The sequence below is a fragment of the Rhinatrema bivittatum genome, chromosome 1, assembly GCF_901001135.1.
Source record: "Rhinatrema bivittatum chromosome 1, aRhiBiv1.1, whole genome shotgun sequence".
NCBI classification, from domain to species: domain Eukaryota; kingdom Metazoa; phylum Chordata; class Amphibia; order Gymnophiona; family Rhinatrematidae; genus Rhinatrema; species Rhinatrema bivittatum.
The window spans coordinates 463,864,996-463,888,098 of record NC_042615.1 but is presented as its reverse complement, the minus strand read 5'-3'; the positions used below and the strand labels follow the sequence as shown (position 1 = coordinate 463,888,098).

At 45.3% G+C, this 23,103-nt stretch overlaps 1 protein-coding gene across 27 annotated transcripts in view; it reads left to right on the top strand.

The window, feature by feature from the left end:
• The window catches only part of ELAVL2 (ELAV like RNA binding protein 2), a 462,154-nt gene that overhangs the window by 380,631 nt on the left and 58,420 nt on the right, over nucleotides 1–23,103 (top strand). The window lies entirely within an intron of this gene.

The following is a 23,103-nucleotide window of genomic DNA, read 5'->3' as shown; positions in this document are numbered from 1 at the left end:
TACCACTCTTCCCCCCAGTATGCTTAGGTTTTAACAGAGCATCTAAATGCAGGCAGCCCACATTTAGATTTCTGACTTGGAGACCTGGCAGAGGCAGAAAGTCCCGTTCTCACCACACTCAGTGCAAGAAATGGAGCCGGCATGTGTCATTATATCTACACATGTAAACAAAGACATGTCCAGTAGATGTAATGTCTGACTTAAAAAAGTGAAATCATTTTTTTAAATTTCAGCACTTGAAATCACAAAATATGATATTAAACTGGTGTTTTTCTACCTTGCATCCATATTGTCTGTTCTGATGTTCTTTTCCTTTTTCACACCATTCTCCATCCCTTCCCTCCATCTCATTCTCTTGCATGTCAGCTCTCCCCACCTTCTACTTTGTATCTCTTTTCTTACCGCCATAGCAAATAATGGAAAGGCATAGACCAAAATGGCACATCCATGCTGCCCAGCAGTGTGTTCAGAGTTGTAGCTGCTGATCTGTGCAGGTTATCCAGTGCTTTGGAAGCACATTGCAGCCATTTTTTTTTTTCGGGGTGGGGGGGGGGGATAGGGGACTCGGGTGCAGGTTACCCTAGTGCTTCATTAACATCCTCTTGTCAGGGGGGGGCCTCTAAATTCCTGGACTATCTCCTTACCGCTTTGCATCTTTTACTGCCTTATACTCTCCTAGCCCTTCTGCAGGTGGACCGGTTATTTGTTACTCCACCCTTCTTATCCCCATTGTCCTTCTAGTCCTTAGTCTCTCTGTTCACCTTTCCATACCAGCTTTACATCTCCCACTCACCCCTTTCTCAGCCCAACTTCCCTCACTCGTTAATTTCATACCCAAGCATGGTAGAACACAAAAAATTACATTATCACCTTCCTCAGTGTCATGTTCACCCTTTTTTGCATGCTTGCATTTCCTCTCTCACTCACACCACAGGTTCTTCCTGTCTCTTCCGTTCACCTTTCATCCCCTTAGCTCAGGGTTCCCCAACCTGTCCTGGGAGACTCCACAACCAGTTGGGTTTTCAGGATGTCCACAATGAATATGCACGGGATAAATTTGCATAACTGCCTCCATGATATGCACATTTCTCATGCATATTCATTGTGGGTATTCTGAAAACCTGATTGGCTATGTGGTTCCCAGGATAGGTTTGGGAAACTGCTCACAAAATATCACATCTATGGCGCTTATTTGTTCTGTGCCGCCTCCAATCTCACATCCCCCTCCCACCCCAGCTTCACACTGTAGACCTACCTTCTGTCTATTCATGCTCTTCAGGTAAGGCACAGCACTGCAATAAGGGAAATGTAAATCACACAGCTCAGTCTCCATGTGTGCCAGCCACATCCATGCACTGTGCTTTTAGTTTAAAAAGGAAGCACCAGAGGGAGGAGGTGCTGGTGTTGGAGACCATGTATGTGCACTCTGCTCAACCCTGCCTTAACAAGTGAAATCATCCCAGGAAGGGCAGCAACCCCCCTAGAGAGCTTGAATAGCCCTTAAGGGGGGGAACACTGACCAATTAAGGATGGGGAAAAATAGCTATTCTGTTGTCTTGGTGCCATGGAGGCACTGCATGCTCAGGAGAGAAGTTGCTGCCAGAATGTAGTGATGAGATATTGTAAGAATTTAATGGCCTAGCCATGCGTCTTTCAGTGGGGCAGGGAAAGGAGCTGCTTCTGCTGTGGCAAGGCTGAGCAAGAGCTGCATATTCTGTGGCAGAATTGAACCTGGAAGCAGCCACTGTAGTGGTCCACAACCCAGAAAGACCACCTTCAGGCCCCAGCCTGGGAGGAGTTTCTGCTGCTGCTGCCAGGTCCCTAATTAGGGAAGGAGATCACAGCTGTTGTCCAACAGGAGAAAAGTTGTGAGGTAGGGGAATGGGCAGAGGCCAAAGAGAATGAGGAGGGGAGAGGGAGGAGGTGGGGAAGGGACAAAGGTAAAAAATATATATATATGAAAGTTAAGTAAGCAAAGCATGAGAAAATAGAAAAGATGAACAAACTAAAATACAAAAAAAAAATAGGGAGGAAAAATAGGAAAAGGAGCTGAGACAGGTATATAGTGCCAACTCCAGTTTGGTATTCCTGGTGCTGCCTTGGAGGAGGAAGTTATGATCAGAGAGCATCAGTTTGGTGCAGCAGAAAAGGATCCTGTAGCAAGGACCTGCTCTCCATGTGATGCATTGTCCTCTTGCTCTGAGGATCTCTCCCATGGCTTCTGCCAAGGAGGGAAGGGTTAGGTTGGCAATCGTAGTTGATTTGATTAGGAATGTAGCAACTGGATGCTGGTGGGCATGAGGATCGCCTGGTAACATGCTTATCTGGTGCGAAGGTGACGGACCTAACACGTCACCTAGATAGTATATTAGAGTGCTGGGGAGGAGCCAGCTATTGTGATACATATGGGCACCAATGACACAGGAAAATGTGGGAGGGAGCTTCTGGAAGCCAAATCTAGGCTCTTAGGTAGAAAGCTTAAATCCAGAACCTCCAGAGTAGCATTCTTTGAAATGCTCCCTGTTCCACACACAGGTCCCCAGAGGCAGGCAGAGCTCCAGAGCCTCAATGTGTGGATGAGATGATGGTGCAAGGAAGAGGGATTCAGTTTTGTGGGGAACCTTTTGGGGAAGGGGAGAGTCTTTTCCGAAGGCATGGGCTCCATCTTAAGCAGGGTGGAACCAGGCTGCTGGCCCTAACATTTAAAAAGGAGATAGAACAGCTTTAAACTAGAGCAAAGGGGAAAGCCAACAGTCACTCAGCAGCGCATGGTTCGGAGGGAGGTATCTTCAAAGGATACAAATGAAGCATTAGAGTTAGGGCATCCCAACAGAGATTCCAATAATAAGGAAAGTAGTCAGTCCTATAATTAAACTCTCCTGAGCTAAGATTCCAAAGCAGAATGTAAATACAAACAAAACTCACTTTGAAATGTTTGCATGCTAATGCCAGAAATCTAAGTAGTAAGATGGGATAATTAGAGTGTACAGCACTGAATGATGACATAGACCTAATTGGCATCTGAGACATGGTGGAAAGAGGATAACCAATGGGATAGTGCCATACCGGGGTACAAATTATATCGCAGTGACGAGAGGAGCATCTTGGTGGCGGGTAGTGCTTTATATCTGGGATGGCAGAGTCCAACAGGATCAAAAGATCCTGCATGAGACTAAATGTACAATCGAATCTTTAATGGGTATAAATACCTTGTGGGTTCGGGAAGAGAATAGTGATAGGAGTATACTGCCATCCACCTGGCCAAAATGGTAAGACAGAGAAATGCTAAGAGAAATTAGGGAAGCTAACCAAACTGGTAATGCAGTAGTTATGAGAGATTTCAATTACCCCAATATTGACTGGATAAGTGAAACAGGGCATGCTAGAGAAAGTTCCTGGATGGAATAAGACAGTTTTATGGAACAATTGGTTCAGGAGCAGGTGAGAGGGAACAATTTTAGATCTAATTCTCAATGGAGCACAGGATTTGGTGAGAGGTAACTGTGGTGGGGCCACTTGGCAATAGTGAAATCCATGGCTCTAGCGCTAAACTTTCAAATGAGAAACTTTGAAAAAATGAGAAAAATAGCTAACAAAAAATTGAAAGGTGTAGCTACTAAGGTAAAAAGTGCGCAACAGGCATGGATATATATATATATATATTTTAAACAATCATCCTAGAGGCATAGACAAGATGAATTCCATGGATTAAGAAAGGTGGAAGGGAAGGCAAAACGATTACTGAAATGGTTAAAAGGTGAGATAAGAGGCTATTTTAGCCGAAAGATCTTCATTCAAAAATTGGAAGAAGGATCTATTAGAAGAAAATAGGATTAAGCATTGGCAAGTTAAATGTAAGACATTGATAAGACGGGCTAAGAGAAAATTTGAAAAGAAGTTGGTCATAGAGGCAAAACTCACGATAAAAACTTTTTAAAATATGTCCAAAGCAGAAAGCCTGCAAGGGAGTCTGTTGGACCATTGGATGATCAAGGGGTTAAAGGGGCACTTAGAGAAGATAAGGCCATGGCGGTAAGATTAAATGATTTCTTTGCTTCACTGTTTACTGAAGAGGATATTGGAGAGAGACACCTTCTGGAGAAGGTTTTCATGGGTGATTCAGATCAACTGAACCAAATCACAGTGAACCTGGAAGAAGTAAGCTTGATTTTCAAACTGAAGAGTAGGAAATCACCTGGACCGGATGGTATACATCCCAGTGTTCAGAAAGAACTAAATGAAATTTCCTAGCGTGTAGCCAGATAGACTCAGGACCAATGGGTATAGTGTACTCCTGATAGATGGGAGACTGAGTCAGATTTCAAAGCTGTCAGCCTACATATACCCGTGCAGGAAGCTTAGCTCTTCAGTACTTCTCTGTCTCCTAAAGCAGATAGGCACACTTCCAGACACTAGAATAGTGTTAGCAATTTTAAAACAAAGAAGAAAATTTACCTCAAGAAGACGAGCCCCGCTCTCCTGCGTGATACCTAAGGGTCCCTCCCCCAGTCGAGAATTCCTGAGGTGATTTCCAAGATCCCTCAGAGGTAAGCCTCGATCAGGTAGCCGGTTCCCGGCGTGGACTTAGCCCCCCAGAGTGCAGAATCGAGCATGGCTGTGAAGGTAATTCTATCTCCCCCTGCAGCCGGAGACTGCCCGACACGAGACCGAGAAATGCAGAGACCAGGTAAGGTAGAAACCTTTTCTAAGTCTCAGTCTCCGAGGCTCAAATAGCTGCACAGATCGTCCCTTCCAGCGTCTGTTAAATCGAGTTGAGCAGCTCTGTCTGAGCTGACCATTGAGGGAGCGAAATAATCGACCTCGCCATCGTCCGAGCTGCTGTCGAAGAAACCCCGGCCAGGAAAGGCACCGACCATTCCTGTGACCAGGTCACTGAGGCAACCCTCACCTGATCGGGGATCGGGAGCCGTGACTCCACCTTTAATGGTGGTCCCTCTGGCTATGCCTCTGCCTCCTTCTGTTCCGGAGCCGGGGCTGCTTGCTCCAGGTCTGAGAAGAACTGGACCGGATGGTTCAGGAGGCCATCGACAAGGCAATGCAACGTCTTCAGGTTCCTCTGACACTGGCACCGCCTGTGGAACGGATCATCAACCCGATTCTGGCAGTGCTGGCACCGCCGCTATCCAGGATGGAAGCGCTTATGGCTGCTTTTCCACCAATAGATCCTGGGTCTCCGATGCCCTCCCCACTGACAGCATCATCGGGAGGAGAAACACAGTTTCGCATCCCTCCATCGGGAGTCCTGCCTCAGCCATCGATGCCAATACGTCCCTCGCCACCAACCCATCCATCGGTGCCGATACCTCCGGCGCCACAGAGTCAACCATCGATGCCCTGCCCTCTATGCCTGCACCGGTGGCTTTGATGCCATCATCGGTGTCTCTGATAATTCCTCAGATTCCTTTGGAGCCTAGACTGGGACCTTCAGGTATCCAACCACCCTGTCCCCCTCTAGTTCCTAGAGGGACGGGTGCTGATCCTTATGATACCTGGGTGGATGATACCTCAACAGACACAGATGCTTTACCTTCACCCACTGAGAGTAGGAAGCGTTCTCCTCCAGAGGACCTCTCCTTTATAAACTTTGTGAAGGAAATGTCTGATTTGGTTCCCTTTCAATTACAGATGGAACAGGATGATAGGCACCAGATGATGGAGTTGCTCCAATTCCTGGATGCCCCTAAGGTAATCACCTCTATTCCCAACCATCAGGTCCTTCTCGATCTCAAGAAGAACTGGGAACATCCTGGATCAATTGCTCCAGTACACAGGAAAGCTGACACTACCTATTTGGTGCAGTCAGCCCCAGGTTTTCAAAAATCACAGCTTGATCACCACTCGGTCGTGGTAGTCTGCACAAAAGAGGGCAAAGAGGTCAAAGCCTCACTCATCTGTTGCTCCTGGTAAGGAACAGAAGTTCCTAGATAACATTGGTCACAGAGTATTCCAAGGGGCCATGCTCATCTCCCGAATTGCCGTCTTATCAGCTTTATATGACCCAGATACAAGACTTCTCAGACTCCCTGCCTCAGCAATTTCAAGAACAATTACAAACCCTAGTAAACAAGGGTTTTGAGGCAGGCAAGCATGAGATTAGAACATCTTATGACATTTTTGACACTTCTACCAGAGTGTGTGCAGCTGCTATTTCGGCAAGACGGTGGGCCTGGCTCAAGTCTTCTGACCTTTGCTCAGAAGTACAAGACCGGTTATCCAACCTGCCTTGTGTCTGAGATAATCTGTTTGGTGAACAGATTCAACGGATGGTCGCAGAATTAAAGGACCATCATGAGACCCTAAGACAGCTCTTTGATACCTTCCGACTTCTCCTCAAAACAGCCCTTCAGAAAGGACTCTAAGAAGTAATTCTTCCGCCCAAAGAAATCTTACCCGCCACCAACCAGATCCTGTGCTACGAGTCCTTATCAAAAACCGCATTCTCGTCAAGCCCATAAACAAAAACCACAAGCAGCTCCTCAACCAGGACGTGCTTCAGGTTTTTGACTTCCATTTAGAGAGCAGCAGCCAGATTCCTCTGTCGCACATACCAGTGGAAGGTCCATTGAATGCCACATGTTGTGGAAGTGGCACAATCACATCTGACCAATGGGTATTGGCAATCATTGCTCAGGGTTACCATCTGAACTTTCTCGCCCTGCCACCGGACTCCCCACCTCTACAGACGTGGAGAACATCCGAACACTCCATTCTTCTGGATCAAGAGGTTTCCCCCCTCCTCCAGTCAAGAGCATTAGAACCCGATCCACATTCTCAGCAAGGCCTAGGGTTCTATTCCCAGTACTTTCTAATCCCCAAAAAATCGGGAGGCGTCCATCCTATTCTAGACCTACGGGCCCTCAAGTACCTCCAGCGAGAAAAGTTCAAGATGGTCACTTTGGGATTGCTTCTACCTCTTCTACAAAGAGGAGACTGGCTCTGCTTTCTGGACCTCCAGGACGCATACATCCTTATTGCGATAAGTCCAGCTCATCGCAAGTACCTGAGGTTCCTAGTAGGCCCCAAGCACTATCAATATCGAGTGCTTCCATTCGGCCTAGCGTATGCACCACGGGTCTTTACAAAATGCTTCGTAGTCGTCGCAGCCTTCCTCAGGACACAAGGTGTTCACGCCTACCCCTATCTGGACAACTGGTTAATCAGGGCTCCCACTCAGCAACCTGCTCTGTCATCCCTCAATCTAACCTTACACTCTAATTTCGTTAGGATTTCTCGTCAATTACGACAAATCCTACTTAGTCCCATCTCAAAACTTGTAGTTCATTGGGGCAGACTTGGACACCTTACAGGCAAAAGCTTTCCTGCCTCGACTATGAGCACTGACTCTTGTATCTCTTGCTCACCAGCTGCAGTCTCAGCACTCTGCGACTGCACGCCAATTTCTCGTCGTCCTGGGACACATGGTGTCCTCAGGCCATTTCACACCAATGGCCCGCTTGGCCATGAAACTCATGCACTGGACTCTGAGGTCTCAATGGACTCAAGCTATTCAGCCTCTGTCGGCCATTGTCCATGTCACTGACTCACTCAGTCTGTCTCTCGCCTGGTGGAAAAATCAGACCAATCTCCTCCAGGGATTGCCCTTCCAGGGTCCAAATCCTCAAATCATTCTCACCACCGACGCTTCCAACCTCGGGTGGGCAGCCCACGTAGCCGATCTGCATATACAAGGCTCTTGGTCTCCAGAGGAAGCCAAACAACAAATTTCCTGGAGCTTCGAGCAATCAGATATGCTCTCAGGGCTTTTCAGGATCGCCTATCAAATCAGGTCATCCTGATTCAGACGGACAACCAGGTGGCCATGTGGTACATCAACAAGCAGGGAGGTACAGGCTCCTTCCTTCTGTGTCATGAAGCTGCACAGATTTGGGCGGAAACTCTCTCCCATTCGATGTACTTCAAGGCCACCTGCTTACCGGGAGTGGACAATGTGCTGGCAGACAAGCTGAGTCACGTCTTTCAACCGCATGAGTGGTCTCTCAACCCCTCGATAGCAAACTCCATTTTTCAACAATGGGGATATCCTCGATTAGACCTCTTTGCATCCCCTCAAAACCGCAAAGTGGAAAACTACTGCTCTCTCATTCGCAGCAAACTCTCTCGACCCAGAGACGCATTCTCCCTCTCGTGGACAACCGGTCTGCTCTATGCATTCCCTCTACTCCTTCTCTCGAAGACTCTTGTGAAGTTACGTCAGGTCAAGGGAACCATGATCCTGATAGCACCTCACTGGCCACGCCAAGTGTGGTTTCCAGTACTTCGGGATCTCTCCATCTGCAGGCACATTCTCTTGGGAAACGACCCGCTTCTGATCACTCAGAACAACGGGAGCCTACGCCATCCAATCTTCACGCCTTATCCCTGACGGCAGGGATGTTCAAAGGTTAATCCTTCAACCACTTAACCTTTCTGAACCAGTTTCCCGTGTCTTGATTGCTTCTCGGAAGCCTTCCACGAAAAAATCTTACTCTTACAAATGGAAAAGGTTCACGTCATGCTGCTCTTCTCAATCCCTTGACCCCCTTTCCTGTCCAATCCCAAAGTTTCTGGACTATCTCGGGCATCTGAGTCAGGTCTAAAGACTTCTTCCATCAGAATGCATGTCAGTGCGGTAGCCACCTTCCATAAAGCTGTCAGATGTTCCTATTTCAGTACAACCCCTTGTAACACCCTTTTTGAAGGGCTTGCTCCATATCAAGCCTCCACTACGCCCTCTGGCCCCTTCTTGGGACCTTAATCTGGTTTTGGGTCGGCTCATGAAACCACCGTTTGAGCCTCTTCGCTCCTGTAACCTTCGATATCTCACATGGAAAGTGATTTTCCTTTTGGCTATCACTTCAGCTCGTAGAGTTAGTGAATTGCAGGCTCTAGTTACCTATCCGCCTTACACTCAACTTCTGCAGGACCGGGCGGTGCTCTGCTCTCACCCTAAATTCTTACCTAAGGTAGTTTTGGATTTTCATCTTAATCAATCCATTATACTACCTACCTTTTTTCCCAGGCCTCATGCCAACCCAGGAGAACAGGCTCTGCATACCCTTGACTGTAAACGGGCTTTAGCGTTTTACCTAGACCATACAGCTGCCCACAGGGAAAGCACTCAATTGTTTCTCTTTCCACCCTAACAAGTTAGGGAAGCCTGTGGGTAAGCAGACTCTCTACTCCCTGGTTGGCGGACTACATATTCTTCTGCTATCAGCAAGTGGGCATTCCATTCCAAGACCATGTTAAAGCACACTCTGTGAGGGCCATGGTGACTTCAGTAGCACACCTACGATCGGTGCCACTTCCTGACATTTGCAGGGCTGCCACCTGGAGATCTCTCCACACCTTTGCAGCCCACTATTGCTTGCACAAAGCCGGAAGACAAGATTCCATCTTCGGCCAGTCTGTCCTTCGTAACCTGTTTACAATGTGACTTACAAACACCCTTCCGCCTGCCCAGTGGGGTTCAGGATGCCCTCTACCAAATTCCGCCCCAGTTGTTGTGCCTGTTGCATGCCTTTGGGTACATTTGGTGCATGTTCGGACATCCTTAGCTCGGTACGCACCCAACGACCTTAGCTCGGTACGCACCCAACGACCACTCAGCACTCTACATTCAAGCAACAGCAAAACAACGACCTCTCAGCACTCTACATTCAAGCAACAGCAAAACAACGACCTCTCAGCACTCTACATTCAAGCAACAGCAAAACAACGACCTCTCAGCACTCTACATTCAAGCAACAGCAAAACAACGACCTCTCAGCACTCTACATTCAAGCAACAGCAAAACAACGACCTCTCAGCACTCTACATTCAAGCAACAGCAAAACAACGACCTCTCAGCACTCTACATTCAAGCAACAGCAAAACAACGACCTCTCAGCACTCTACATTCAAGCAACAGCAAAACAACGACCTCTCAGCACTCTACATTCAAGCAACAGCAAAACAACGACCTCTCAGCACTCTACATTCAAGCAACAGCAAAACAACGACCTCTCAGCACTCTACATTCAAGCAACAGCAAAACAACGACCTCTCAGCACTCTACATTCAAGCAACAGCAAAACAACGACCTCTCAGCACTCTACATTCAAGCAACAGCAAAACAACGACCTCTCAGCACTCTACATTCAAGCAACAGCAAAACAACGACCTCTCAGCACTCTACATTCAAGCAACAGCAAAACAACGACCTCTCAGCACTCTACATTCAAGCAACAGCAAAACAACGACCTCTCAGCACTCTACATTCAAGCAACAGCAAAACAACGACCTCTCAGCACTCTACATTCAAGCAACTGCAGACAACGACCTCTGACAGCAACCCAGACATCTACCACAACAACACTCCAACGACCTCAGACATCAAACACCCAAATCTCAACAATCAAACAACTCCATTATTAAACACAGCCAAACCGCACCTCACCGCCCACTCAACAGTAGTTGAACTCTCATTTGACCAACACCGTTATCATGACATACTCCCACATTCCAGTTCTCAAATACTCAAACTTCACCACCAATATAAGGATGACAAAGAATATCAATTCTTATTACAAAACCCTAATACCAATAATGACGTCACCCATCACGCAAATTATAGGTTTAATGACGTTTTCTATACTGCTACTAAACACACAATCACTCCTAAAAAAGATTAATCTGTTAGACGACATACTCAACGATGAATCACCGGACATATGTGCAATCACGGAGACCTGGTTCAAGAGCACTGATGTTACAGTAATAAACCAGCTTCCATCAGATGTATATGACTTGTTCTCTATACCGAGATCTAAAAAGAAAGGAGGGGGACTTCTACTGGCAGCTAAAAAGAAATTCAACCTCTCCCTACAAAACACCACCCCACCTCATAAGATAGAAATTGGTCTCTTTAAATCCAAAAGCCTGCAAATTTGCTTAATTTATGCACCCCCTGGTATACTAGAAAAGAATCCATCAACACTTACGGAATACATTACAAAACACATTGACATCAATATGCCAGCCATCATACTCTGAGATCTTAATCTCCATTTTGACCGATCCCCCCTCACACCTGCATGTGATGCCACACTTGCGACCCTTAACGCGATCTGATTTAAACAAATTGTATCAGGTACAACACAAAAGGCTGGACATACACTGGATGTGATATTTACTAACTCTCTAATACAACCTGACCACCCCCAATGCACACCTATACCATGGTCAGACCACTACCGAGTAGACACGCACTGCTCCATTAACTGCAACCCCCAAGCAACACACGCAAAGAAAAGAACCATTGAATACAGAAAAAAATGCCAAATAGACGATATTATCGAAGCCATTACAGAAGATATCCATAAATTAGACCTCTCTGATGCCAATACTGCGTGCACCTCTTGGCATCAACTCACCAGCAGCATTTCTGATCAACTCTGTCCACTACTAACGAAAGAAATCAGCACAGATAAAAAAGATAAAAAACCATGGTATAACACAGACCTTAGAATGATGAAACGCGAACTACGTAAACTGGAAAAGAAATGGCGTAGAAATCAAGATCAAACACATCTACAGAAATTTAAATCCCTTCTCCATAAATATCATAAAACAACGGATGAAGCTAAGAAAAATTACTACACAACAAAAATTCATCAGTACCAGTTCAACCCGCGTGCTTTATTCCAATATGTTGCTAACATTATTACCCCACCTTCAAACAGCAATCCAGAAAATGACGATAAAAACAAATGAGAAGCTAGCTACCTACTTTTATGAAAAGGTCTCTAATATCATGGCACGCTTTACTGCACATGCTCCACTGGTATCCCTTCTACCCAGAAGCACCATGATCACCTCACCATCACTCACTAATTTTGAAATCACAACCACTTCAGAAATTGAAACCATTCTAAAAAAGATAAAACCTGCATTGCACCCTATAGATATTATGCCCACTAAAACACTCCTCTCCATCCCCACGAGGATTGCCCCTCCCATCTCCAACATCATCAACAAATCTATTTCAACTGGTGTTTTTCCTATGCAACTTAAGCATGCAATTATAAAGCCGACTCTCTCAAAAAACCAGACCTGGATCCATCTGAACCGGCCAATTATCGTCCGGTCTCGAACCTCCCATTCTTATCAAAAATTATAGAAAAAGTGATAAACAACTCACGGACTATCTAGACGATAACCGATTATTATTTCGGTCACAATACGGTTTTCGTAAGTTCCATAGTACTGAAACTCTGCTAGTATCCCTCTCAGACTCTATTCTAAAAACACTAGATTCTGGTCATTCATACATTCTTGCCCTACTCGATATTTCCTCGGCATTTGACACGGTCAATCATAATATCCTTCTAACCCTACTCTCTCAAATCGGCATCACTGGCTCTGCACTAAACTGGATCCAATCTTTTCTGAAAGACAGGACATACAGTGTCAAGTTGGGATCCCAAATATGGAAACCAAGAAATCTGCTACAAGGTGTACCACAAGGCTCTTCGCTATCTTCAACACTGTTTAACATTTACTTAGCACCTCTCTGTCGACTCCTAGCAAAACTAAAACTCCATCACTTCATATATGCCGACGACGTACAGATTCTTATCCCTATTAATGATTCCCTCTCTAATGCTCTGAAAACCTGGGAATCAGCCCTGGCTGAAATAAAAAAGCTTCTCACAGAAAACTTCTTAGCTATAAACACCACCAAAACTGAACTCATCATCATCACGCCACACAATAACACCCCCTCCAACCCATCTCACCATTCTACTTCAGTTCTGCCCCTACTACAAGTCCGCAGTCTTGGCGTCATTATTGACAACCATTTCACTTTAAAGAAATTCATCTCAGCTACAATAAAAAATGGTTTTTTCAAACTTCACACACTAAAAAGAATTAAACCTCTTCTACATCCACAAGATTTCCGGACGGTATTGCAAGCTACCATACTACCAAAAATTGACTACTGTAACGCAATTCTCTTAGGTCTCCCTAAAAACTCAATTCAACCTTTACAGATGTTACAGAATGCAGCAGCTCGATTAATCACCAATACCCATCTCCATGATCACATAACACCCGCTCTCATGTTCTTGCATTGGCTCCCAGTAGCTTCTAGAATTACCTTTAAAGTTCTCTCCCTCATACATAAGTCGATCTATAACCAAGAGATGCAATGGTTCTCGGAGCAGTTTGTGTTCCATACCTCCAAGAGACCCATAAGACATATCCATCAAGCTAAATTGGCAGCCCCCCCAACAAAAAACATCAAACACGTGACCACAAGAGACCGTGCGATCTCCATTGCAGGAAGCAACTTATGGAACAAGATGCCCACTGACCTACGTCTGGAACCCTGCCATAAGAAATTCAAACAAGGACTCAAAACGTGGTTATTTGAACTAGCATTCACACAATGATCTCCATTTAACTGAAATGCCATTCAATTTGCTACCCTCTCTCCCCATGCTCCGTTTCCCACCCTACCCCCTTTCCCTCCACTATCTCCTCCTTCACCTTACCCGCCCACCCATCCTTCCCCCTCCACCCATCCCCCTCATGATATTAATTAGCTTGAAATAACAGAAATGTCTTCGGCGCAATATAGAAATTATACCCACTGTCAGAACCGGTATTGTTTTAGATACTATTTAGTTTTTGTGTTGGATTGTAAAGGTTTAATAGTTACATCAATATTTTAATTGTATGTTATACATTATTGGATGGTCCACAGTCTGTACAGTCTGTTATCCATCATAACTGTTATATGGAATTTATTTTATTTAATACCTATTAATAATGTCAATGTAAAGCTTGTTGCTAAGTTATTGTTAAATGTAAACCGCGGTGATGTATTTCTTTACGTACTGTGGTATATAAAAACCCATAAATAAATAAATAAATATGTGAGGACTACCATCCTGCTTGTCCTGTGAGAAAGCAAATGTTGCTTACCTGTAACAGGTGTTCTCACAGGACAGCAGGATTTTGGTCCTCACGAAACCCGCCCGCCGCCCCACGGTGTTGGGTTCGTAATGTTTTGTTTTGTTCGGCACTGCCTGTAGCTTTCAAATAAGACTGAAGGGGGACCCTTGCTGGCTGCAGGGTTAGTGCCATGCTGGGCATGCCCAGTAGGGGCCAGTCAAAGTTCTGGAAACTTTGAAGTTTTCCGTGATTGGGCTCCATCCTGTGATGTCACCCATATGTGAGGACTAACATTCTGCTGTCCTGTGAGAACACCTGTTACAGGTAAGCAACATTTGCTATCTGTATAGAGAAGGGGGCCCCAACCAGTTTCTTGAATGCAAGTTGTGGCCACTACTCTGTTTGCTCACCCCTGCTTCTAAGGTATAAAGGAAAGGAGCGATGGGTATGTGAGCTGTTAGTAATCAAGGGGCCCCGCAAGCTTAGCCTGGAGGAAGTTCTAGGTAGCAATTCAAGAAGGGAAGCAGCCTAGGAGTTCCCTGGGGGACTTTTGATTAATTTGCTGGATAAAAGTTCATGGCTCCTTCTGATCCTTCATTGGCTTTGGCCAGTATACTTGCAATCTGCCAGAACTAGTTAGTAAGGATGAGAGGGGATGCAGGTGAGACTTGTGGTAGTGAGAAACAGCAGCTTGTGATTCAGTGGCTCATATAATTTTGGGTAAGTGGAAAAGGCTAAGAATTGGAGAAGTGGCACAGTTGAAACTTATAAACTGCAATTTCGAGCATATGGACTAATTTTGGTCATTTAACTTAGATATGCAGCCCTTTTAGCTACCCTAGTTTGCTGATCCACATGTTGGGGGAGATGTGAAGGAGAGGGGGAGAACAATGGGATGGGTAACATACTTAAGCCTTTAAAAAAAAAAAAAAAAAAGTTGAGTACTACAGAGTGCTTGCTGCCATGTGTGAGCTGCTCTTCAGGAGCAAAGTCATTAAACTCTGTAAATAAAATTGCACTCTATTACTTATTCTGAGAAAACTATCATGGATAGTAGAAAATCCGGTGAAATAGCTTTTCAGATGTCACATGGCATCAAAAGATCAAAACGGGCCTCTGCATTACCACAGAAAATGTCTGCTGGCATAGTCTCCGTGATCACGTAGTAGCTGCAGTCCCTGAAGGTGTGAATGACAGAATCATGGTACAAATAAAGAAACTGAGGTAGCTTCCCCTACAGAGCAATTCTTATTTTAAAAGTAGATCAATTGGAAGAAATGACTTCAGTTGTTAGATGCTGTGACACTATATTTTATTTGTTTTTATATACTGATGTTCAAACATGGGTATCACATCGGTTTACATGATAACTTGTGTGATAGTGTGACAACAGGTCATATCTTTACATTGTAACTTGTAAGAAAAACTGCCTCAATACTAGTACAGGACAAAGTAAAAAAAAAAACAAAAAAAAAACTGAAAAGTGACTTTGAAGATGGAAATAGTTGCTGGAGAAACAATCTGGGAATTCCAGAGGAGAAATAGGTGGCCGTGATTCAGTGAAATTGACAGATTTCTGCCAAAGCTATTTGAAATTTTGTGAAGTATCTTAAAAGGTCTACAGTGCCTTTCCATAACCCCAGCTACATGCTCTACCAAAGGCCAGCGATGATATCTAGAGAGAGCCCCAACTATTGGAAACTGAGTGTCATTGTACAGGCCCCTGTACTATGCTGCAGAAGTAGCGTTCATACCCCATAGAGTGAGACAGATGATAGCAGAGGCTGTATGCTGTTGTGCAGGGACTTGAAATGAGAAAAAAATGAGCTTTCACTTGAACTTGCAGAAGTATTTACTGAGGTGCAAGTATTAGTTTTGCTGGGGGAAAAATGAGTGTTTATGTTTTGCAAGTTCAGGTTATATGAATTTTTAGATTGTAATTTTATGTACATAACCTGCTTCATCTTATGAATAAAGGGCAAGCAATCAAATATTAAATAGTGTGCTTGGATGAAAGTTGTTTGCAAACGGAATGTAAGATGAGAGGCGTTCACCATTGGAGTAGTGATTAGTGCTATCTGATTCTTACACCATCCTAATCATATCTTTTGATATACTGTTACCCCAATTTTGAGATTAGATGGGGAATTTTTCATCATAAATCAGGGATATACATCAAGTAATTAACCCTGACCTTAGCAATTGACTAATTATAATCATGTTGTAGAGGATTGGATAGAATTTAATGGATTTAATTGGAATTTAATTGGATTGAGTATCCCTACTCATTAAACTTTAAATATCTTTAGCAGACAAGCAGTCCAGCAGCAAGATGGAGACTATCCAGTTTTTTTTGCTCTGAGTGCTGTATGTGATTTACCTGTTGGTGAGAGGAGGGATGTGTGCACCTGCTACAGGGAATTCCTCCCTATGAAGAACATGTCCAGTCTCTGGAGGCTTGAGTATGGTATTGTTTGGCACAAGATTAGGCAGAATATTAAAAAAAAAAAAAAATTAAAGTAGCAGACTTGGATGGAGCTGAGGCAGACAGATATAAAAATGAAAGGGGGAGTGTGTCCTCACTTTTTTTTACTCTGGCAGCCCCTGTGCTTTGAAGGAATAAGGTCACCTGGAAGGAGACCTCCACCTTAGGGGTGGCAGGAAGTAATCTTGTAGCTCACATGTCCTCCTGGTGATACTTGATCTTCCCGCACAGAGGATGTTTTCAAGGGCGTGTGCCCAATGGGGAAGGGTTAGGACTGCCACTGTAATTGATGATTCAGTCATTAGGAATGTAAATAGCTGGATACTGGTGGACATGGTAACTTACCTGCCTGGTGTGAAGGTTGCGGATCTCTCGTATTTCTTGGATAAGGTTTTAGTGTGCTGGGGAGAACCAAATGTCATACATGAAGGTACCGGTGACACAGTGATCCAGGAAACTATGGACCAGTAAACTGAACATCTGTGCTGGGCAAAATAGCTTCTATTAAGAACAATTATTAGTCGAGTGGGTAGACATGGCCATGGGCAGTGGGTTACAAATGCCCAACCTCCCATACCCAGGTTTCCTGGCTGCTGAAGCTATGTGGAGGAAAAATGTGGTCGGGCCATAGCCCTGGTGACCCATACTGTGCCACAGTCAATGAATGGAAGAGAGCCAACATAGATTCAAATTAAATTTATTCTACATTCTGTCAATTTTATTGTTACAATGTAAACCGAATTGATTAGTAACTTTGTTGCTAGAACTTCGGTATATAAAACTGTTAAATAAATAAATAAATAGATTCAGTAAAAGTCTTGCCTTACTAATTGGAATTTAAGGTGTAAATATGTAGATGAGGGCGAGCCAGTCGATATTAGTGTATCTGAATTTCATAAGGCATTTGACAAAGTCCCTTAAGAGAGAAGCTTCAGGAAGTAGTCACAGGATAGAGGTGATGTCCTACTGTTGGTAACTAGTTAAGATGTGAAAACTGGCCATTTAGTCATAATTTCCTAATTCAGAGAGGAGAATATTGGAGTTCCCTAGGGATCTGTACTAGGACTAGTGCTGTTCAACAGTTAAATATTTGGGAAAAGAGAGCTGTGAGTGAAGTCAGATTATAATAAATCGTTAAAACAGGAGTAGACTGAGGAACTGCAGCAGGACCTTGCCAGGGTGGGGAACTGGGCATTTAAATGGCATTAAAACTTAATATGGACAAGTAAAGTGATGCACAATGTAACCCTTTCCACATTTGCTAAGTCACTAACCCCCTCCCCCCCTTTCTCCAGAGTGTACTAAGGAAATACCATTCACAGCCAGCCATAAGGGGCAGTGCTGTTGGGAAATGCCTAGGGTATGTATCTAGTGCCATCTAGTGGAGTCTGAGGTTCTCTACACACAAGGAAAAAAAAATCCTTACTATAGGCATAAAGTGTTAGATTCTGAATTAAGAGACTCCACCCAGGCAAAGGATCTTGGAGTCCTTGTGGACAATAACATTGAAATTCTCAGCTCAATTTGCAGCAGCGGTTAAAGAAGCAAATAGAATGTTAGGAATTAAAACAACCATGTTATGCCTATCAATTCATGGGTGTGACTGCATTTTCAGGATTTGCAGTTCTGGTTGCCACATCTCAAGATATAACAGAATTAGAAAAGACAGAGGGGCAATGCCAATAAGTGATGGAAATCATTTTTAAAGAAAGGCTAAACAGATTAGAAAGCTATTTAATAGGGACTTACAAAATAATGTGGGGTGGAAGAGAGGGAATGGTTATTTACACTTTCAGGTAAGACAAGAGGACAGGAAATTTGCAGATAGCTTGATTTTCCAATTTGTTTTAAACTATGACATTTGTTGGTCGAGAGTGTGGTCAAGGCAACTAGCCAACCTGGGTTTAAAAGTATGTGTGTGTGTGGGCGGGGGGGGGGGGGGGGGGTACATTTTTATAGGAAACTTCCATAAGCAATTAGTCAGACTTGGAGAATCCTACATTTATCCCTGGGCGAGAATAACAATAAATTGGATCTATTCTTTGGGGATCTGTCAGGTACTTTCTCCCAACCTGTATTAGCTGCTCTGAGACAGGATGTTGGGCTTGTTGGATCTTTTGGTCTGACCCAACATGACACATTCTGTTTTTAATCTAGCACATATGCCTATACATCATTTGAATGTGATCCAGAGTTTTGCTAATTACCTATAGCTTTAATAGAAAATATGGAGATGATGATAAAGCACATGACATAATGGAGGTAGAGTATAGAAATATTTGTGATAACATTTCTAGAGGTCAACCATTATGGAAGCTCAGTATTTTACAGACAGGAAATGGAGGCAGTTGGAGAATTTGAGTGATTGCAAGCCATATGTTCTGAGGATCCATTGAAAGAACAGTTGTAATCATGTGCACATGATCTGACTCGTGCTTTTGTGTTGGGTCGGTGAGACCTGTGTTGAACTGAAGAATTACCTTCAATGTGAGTTCAGCTGTGAAAAGGAAATGATCCAGCTGGTCTATTTGCAAAGTGTAAAGGCTTCTAGATAATTGCTGGGAAATGCAGTAAGCGTGGAGCAGCAACATTCAATGATTAGTCAGTATGTCTCTTGACTTTAAATGTGATGCACTGAGTGAAGTGAAACAGTAGCCTACTATGTAGAACAGTAGGCTGGGATCTAGGGAAGCTAGGGTTCCAATCCCATTGCTACTCCTTGATCTTGAGCAAGTCACTTTACCATTCATTGTCTCAGATACAAACTTAGATTGTAAGCTCTCTGGGGATGGGTAAATACCTACATTCTCCTAGGACAAGCAGGATGGTAGTCCTCCCAGATGGGGATGACATCAGATGGAGCCCAGCAAGGAAAAGTTTGACTGGCACACTGAACAGACCCAGCATGCCGCCATCCGCACGGCTACGCAGGGTCCCTCTTCAGTCTCGTTATTTTCTGCAAAGCAGTTGCCATCACTGTTTAGGAGCTCACTCCAAAGTTTGTCAAAATACTTCTGTATCTGGATTTTCTTCCATGCGGGGTCCCTCCTGCTATCTGTTCCCTCTGGCATCTCGGTAGGTATGTTTTTCTCCCATCCTTTACAGTTGATTACCAAATGTCACCTCCCGGTGGCTGTCTGCCAGCCATCAACTGCTTGCTGGCTTCTTTTAATGACGTTGACTGTTTTCGGAAATGCTCCCAGTGCCTGTGGACCATGTCCATCATGGATCCACAAGAGGTCTGCATCCTCTGCCTGGGGGCTTCCCACAACGTCTGCGGGTGCCCCGACTGTGCTCAGATAACTCCCAAGGGCCGTTGTTCCCAGCTGGACAAAATGGAGCAGCTTTTTCGCACCAGAAAGTCTGCTCCATCGACATCGAAGGGTCGCGGGATCCCCTCCAACTCAGTCACCGTCCACGGCTCACCCGATACCCTCTCTGGAAGAAAAGGGCTCGGGATTGGCTCTCTCCATCGTCTGACCGTTCCAAGGCAACCAGATAGCTTCTTCTGCGCTGGAGAAGGACCAAGCTGAACACAGGGTGAAACCAGTCACCGGCAGTAGTCTTCGCACAGCACCGTTGCCAATGCTGGGAGAGCATTGGCCCATGCTGAGCCTCCCCTGAAGCGACACAGTAGAGAAGAGGCCCCATCCTTTTCCAGGTCTGGGAGTCCCAGGCGTTCCCCACTGATTCCAGTGCCAGGCACCGAGCCACCTCGTGCCCCCCCCATGGAAGCTCCAGTGACGTCCTGTCCAACTCCTCCAACATCTGCGCTTTCATCGCCGGATTTTCAGGAGGAATTGGATCGCAGGGATCAAAAGGCGGTACTCCTTGCCCTCTGGAGTGTCGAACCGCCCCCGTGCCAGTGCCGGAACCAGCGCCTGCACTGCTAGTGCCCCTGCTGGAGCGTCTCAACGTCATGTTGGGCGTTCTGCCAACTCAGCCAATCGCCAGAGCTCCCTCTATTCCTCCTTGGCCACTGAGATCGCCCTCTGGAGCGATTCCAATCTTCAGCTTCTCCATGGAGGAAGGAGTGAAGCTGTGCTCGAGACCCAGGTGCCTCCACTCCTCAAACCTATTCCTGGGCCATTGGAAGTACAAGGACTGCTGGTTCCCTTGGTGCCTCCGGCGCTATCGATGTCCCCCCAAGGTCTCCAGCACAGAGGTTGCCCAGAACAACCCTCAATACCATTACAGAGAGGGTTGGGCGTTGGGTCTCCCTCAGTGTCGTCGTGTCCCCGTCCGTCCGTCCCGTCCCCGCCCCCCCCCCCCCCCCCCCAAACAGGAGGGATGCACCTTGTGACCCTTGGGCAGATGATTCTTCTGAGACTTTTCCAAGAACTCGGGTGATTTGCCCTCCAAGCCTTCTCCACCGGAGGAGAGATCTCTCTCATCCAGAAGACCTCTCTTTCGCGGGCTTTATTTAGGGTGATGGCAGAAGCTTTCCCTTTTCAACTCCTCACCAAGGATGCCTGCCACAAAATGCTAGATGTTCTCCAGTTCGTGGATGTCCTGAAGGAGGTGGTGGCTATCCCGATCCACGAGATTTGTTTAGAATTTCTCTTCAGGATCTAGGAGCATCCAGGATCTGTCCCTCCTGTTAACCGGAAGACGGATACCCTATATCTGATCTAGCATGCCAAAGTGGCAATTTAGTCTGTGGTTGTCTGCTCTCAAAAAGGTCAAGAGGTCTTGCACACACTCCTCTGCCCCTTCAAGCCGAGAGCATAGAGCCCTGGATGCCCTGGGCAGGAGAGTCTATCAAGGGGCAATGCTGATTGCCTGCATCGCCGCCTACCAATTGTATATGGCCCAGAACAATTGAAACTTGAGGAAACAAGTTCAGGATCTGGCGGAGCATCTGCCCCAGCAGTAGGATGCACTGGCGACAATAGTCCAAAAGGGTCTGGAGGCTAGCAAATGTGGTGAGGTCCACCTTTGATATTCTGAGATGGCCAGAGTTTCCGCCGCAGGCTTTGGCACACGCCACATGCCCTGGCTTCAAGCCTCCGACCGACTGGCGTTTCTACCCTGCACAAAAGTCAGGGATGCGGTTACTCAGTTCAAGGACCACCATGAGACCTTGCTCTCTGCCAGCACATCAGATGCTCCATCCTCTGTGCGCAGTCCCCTATGTCAAGATTCTCACAAATCCTTTTACCGTCAGCAGAGATACTACACTCAGATGTCCCACCCTAGAGCATCCCGTCCCCCCAACAAGGGGCCGGCCTCGCCAACAGCGTGCCCCCTAGGCCCCAGCCTGCACCGCAACCTAGTTCAGCTGCAGGCTTTTGACTGGCAGCAAGAGAGTGGAGACTACCCTGCGGTGCCCGCAGATCCCTGCCCACCAGTCGGGGGCTGTCTGTACCTATTTGCAGACCGCTGGCCCCCTATTACCACCGATCGCTGAGTTCTGGCCATTGTACAACATGGCTACTACCTAAATTTCTGGACAGTTCCAGCAGATTCTCCACCCTCTCTGGGGCAGGACATGTTGGAGCATCAGAAAATGCTAGAGCTCTCAGCCTTGTTACAGTCAGGCACAGTATAACCTGTCTTCCGCTCCCAACAGGGCCTGGGCTTCTGCTTGAGATATCTTCTGATATCAAAGAAAACAGGCGGAGTTGGGTTCACTGTTGGTTTGTTTTATTTTTGCTCGTGTTTTTGCCTAGATACAAAACTGAAGAGGGACCCCTCGTGGCTGCACGGATAGTGGCTGCTGGGCATTCTCAGCATGCCAACGTTTCTAGAAACTTCAACAAAACATTTCCATGCTGGGCTCCATCTGATGATGTCACCCCCATCTGTGAGGTCTAACAAGTGACTGTTGTACCTGAATGCAATCTGCTTTGAAATGTCTCAAAAGGTAAAATATAAAGAAAAAAAGAGAGAACTTTATAAATTTCCATAACTTGAGAGAGGCTTAAAATTTGATGTAGGGATTGTATATAGTAGTATGTACTGCATTATCGTGCTTATAAATATATATATATAAATATATACTGCAACCTTATGTACCTAGACTGAATTTGAAGATCTCTCCTCATGCTATACCCTCTCTATGATGTTTTAAGATATAGAGAGATATATCTAGAGAGAGAGAGAACTCTTAGATGTTTTGGAGAAGGGCATGGAATCAGGTCACCCACCCATGTGGCTCTAGGAAATGGTATATAAGAGTACTAGTTAAAATGAGATTGCATGAGCGGATGGATCTTAGAGGGGAGGGAAGGAATAATGCAGATGTGTAGAACTATTGAGGTGGTGAGACTGGAATGTAATGAGAAGAGTAATAGGAAGCAATTAGTTTAATTTCCAATAGTGTTCTGTTTTTAGAACTACTGGGAGGAAGAAAGGTCTTTCGTGAAAAGGTGAATAGATTTCTTAGATCTTCCAAATGCAGCTTGTGGGGCTGGTGTTTGCTCTAGGGTTATTTTACGTTCTATATTTTTGAGGATTAAGCTACATAAACTGTAGGTTTCAGTTCTCTCCTGAAAGTATATAATGTCTAGGTGAACTATATTCAGTATGGTGGTATCGTATGCCCAGACAACTGAATGTAGTGTGTGTATAAAATTCAGCTAAATTCAGTAAACATATGAGCACAATTTTCATAAGGCTAGTACTGCCTGTTTTGTGGTCAATTGTGCACATGA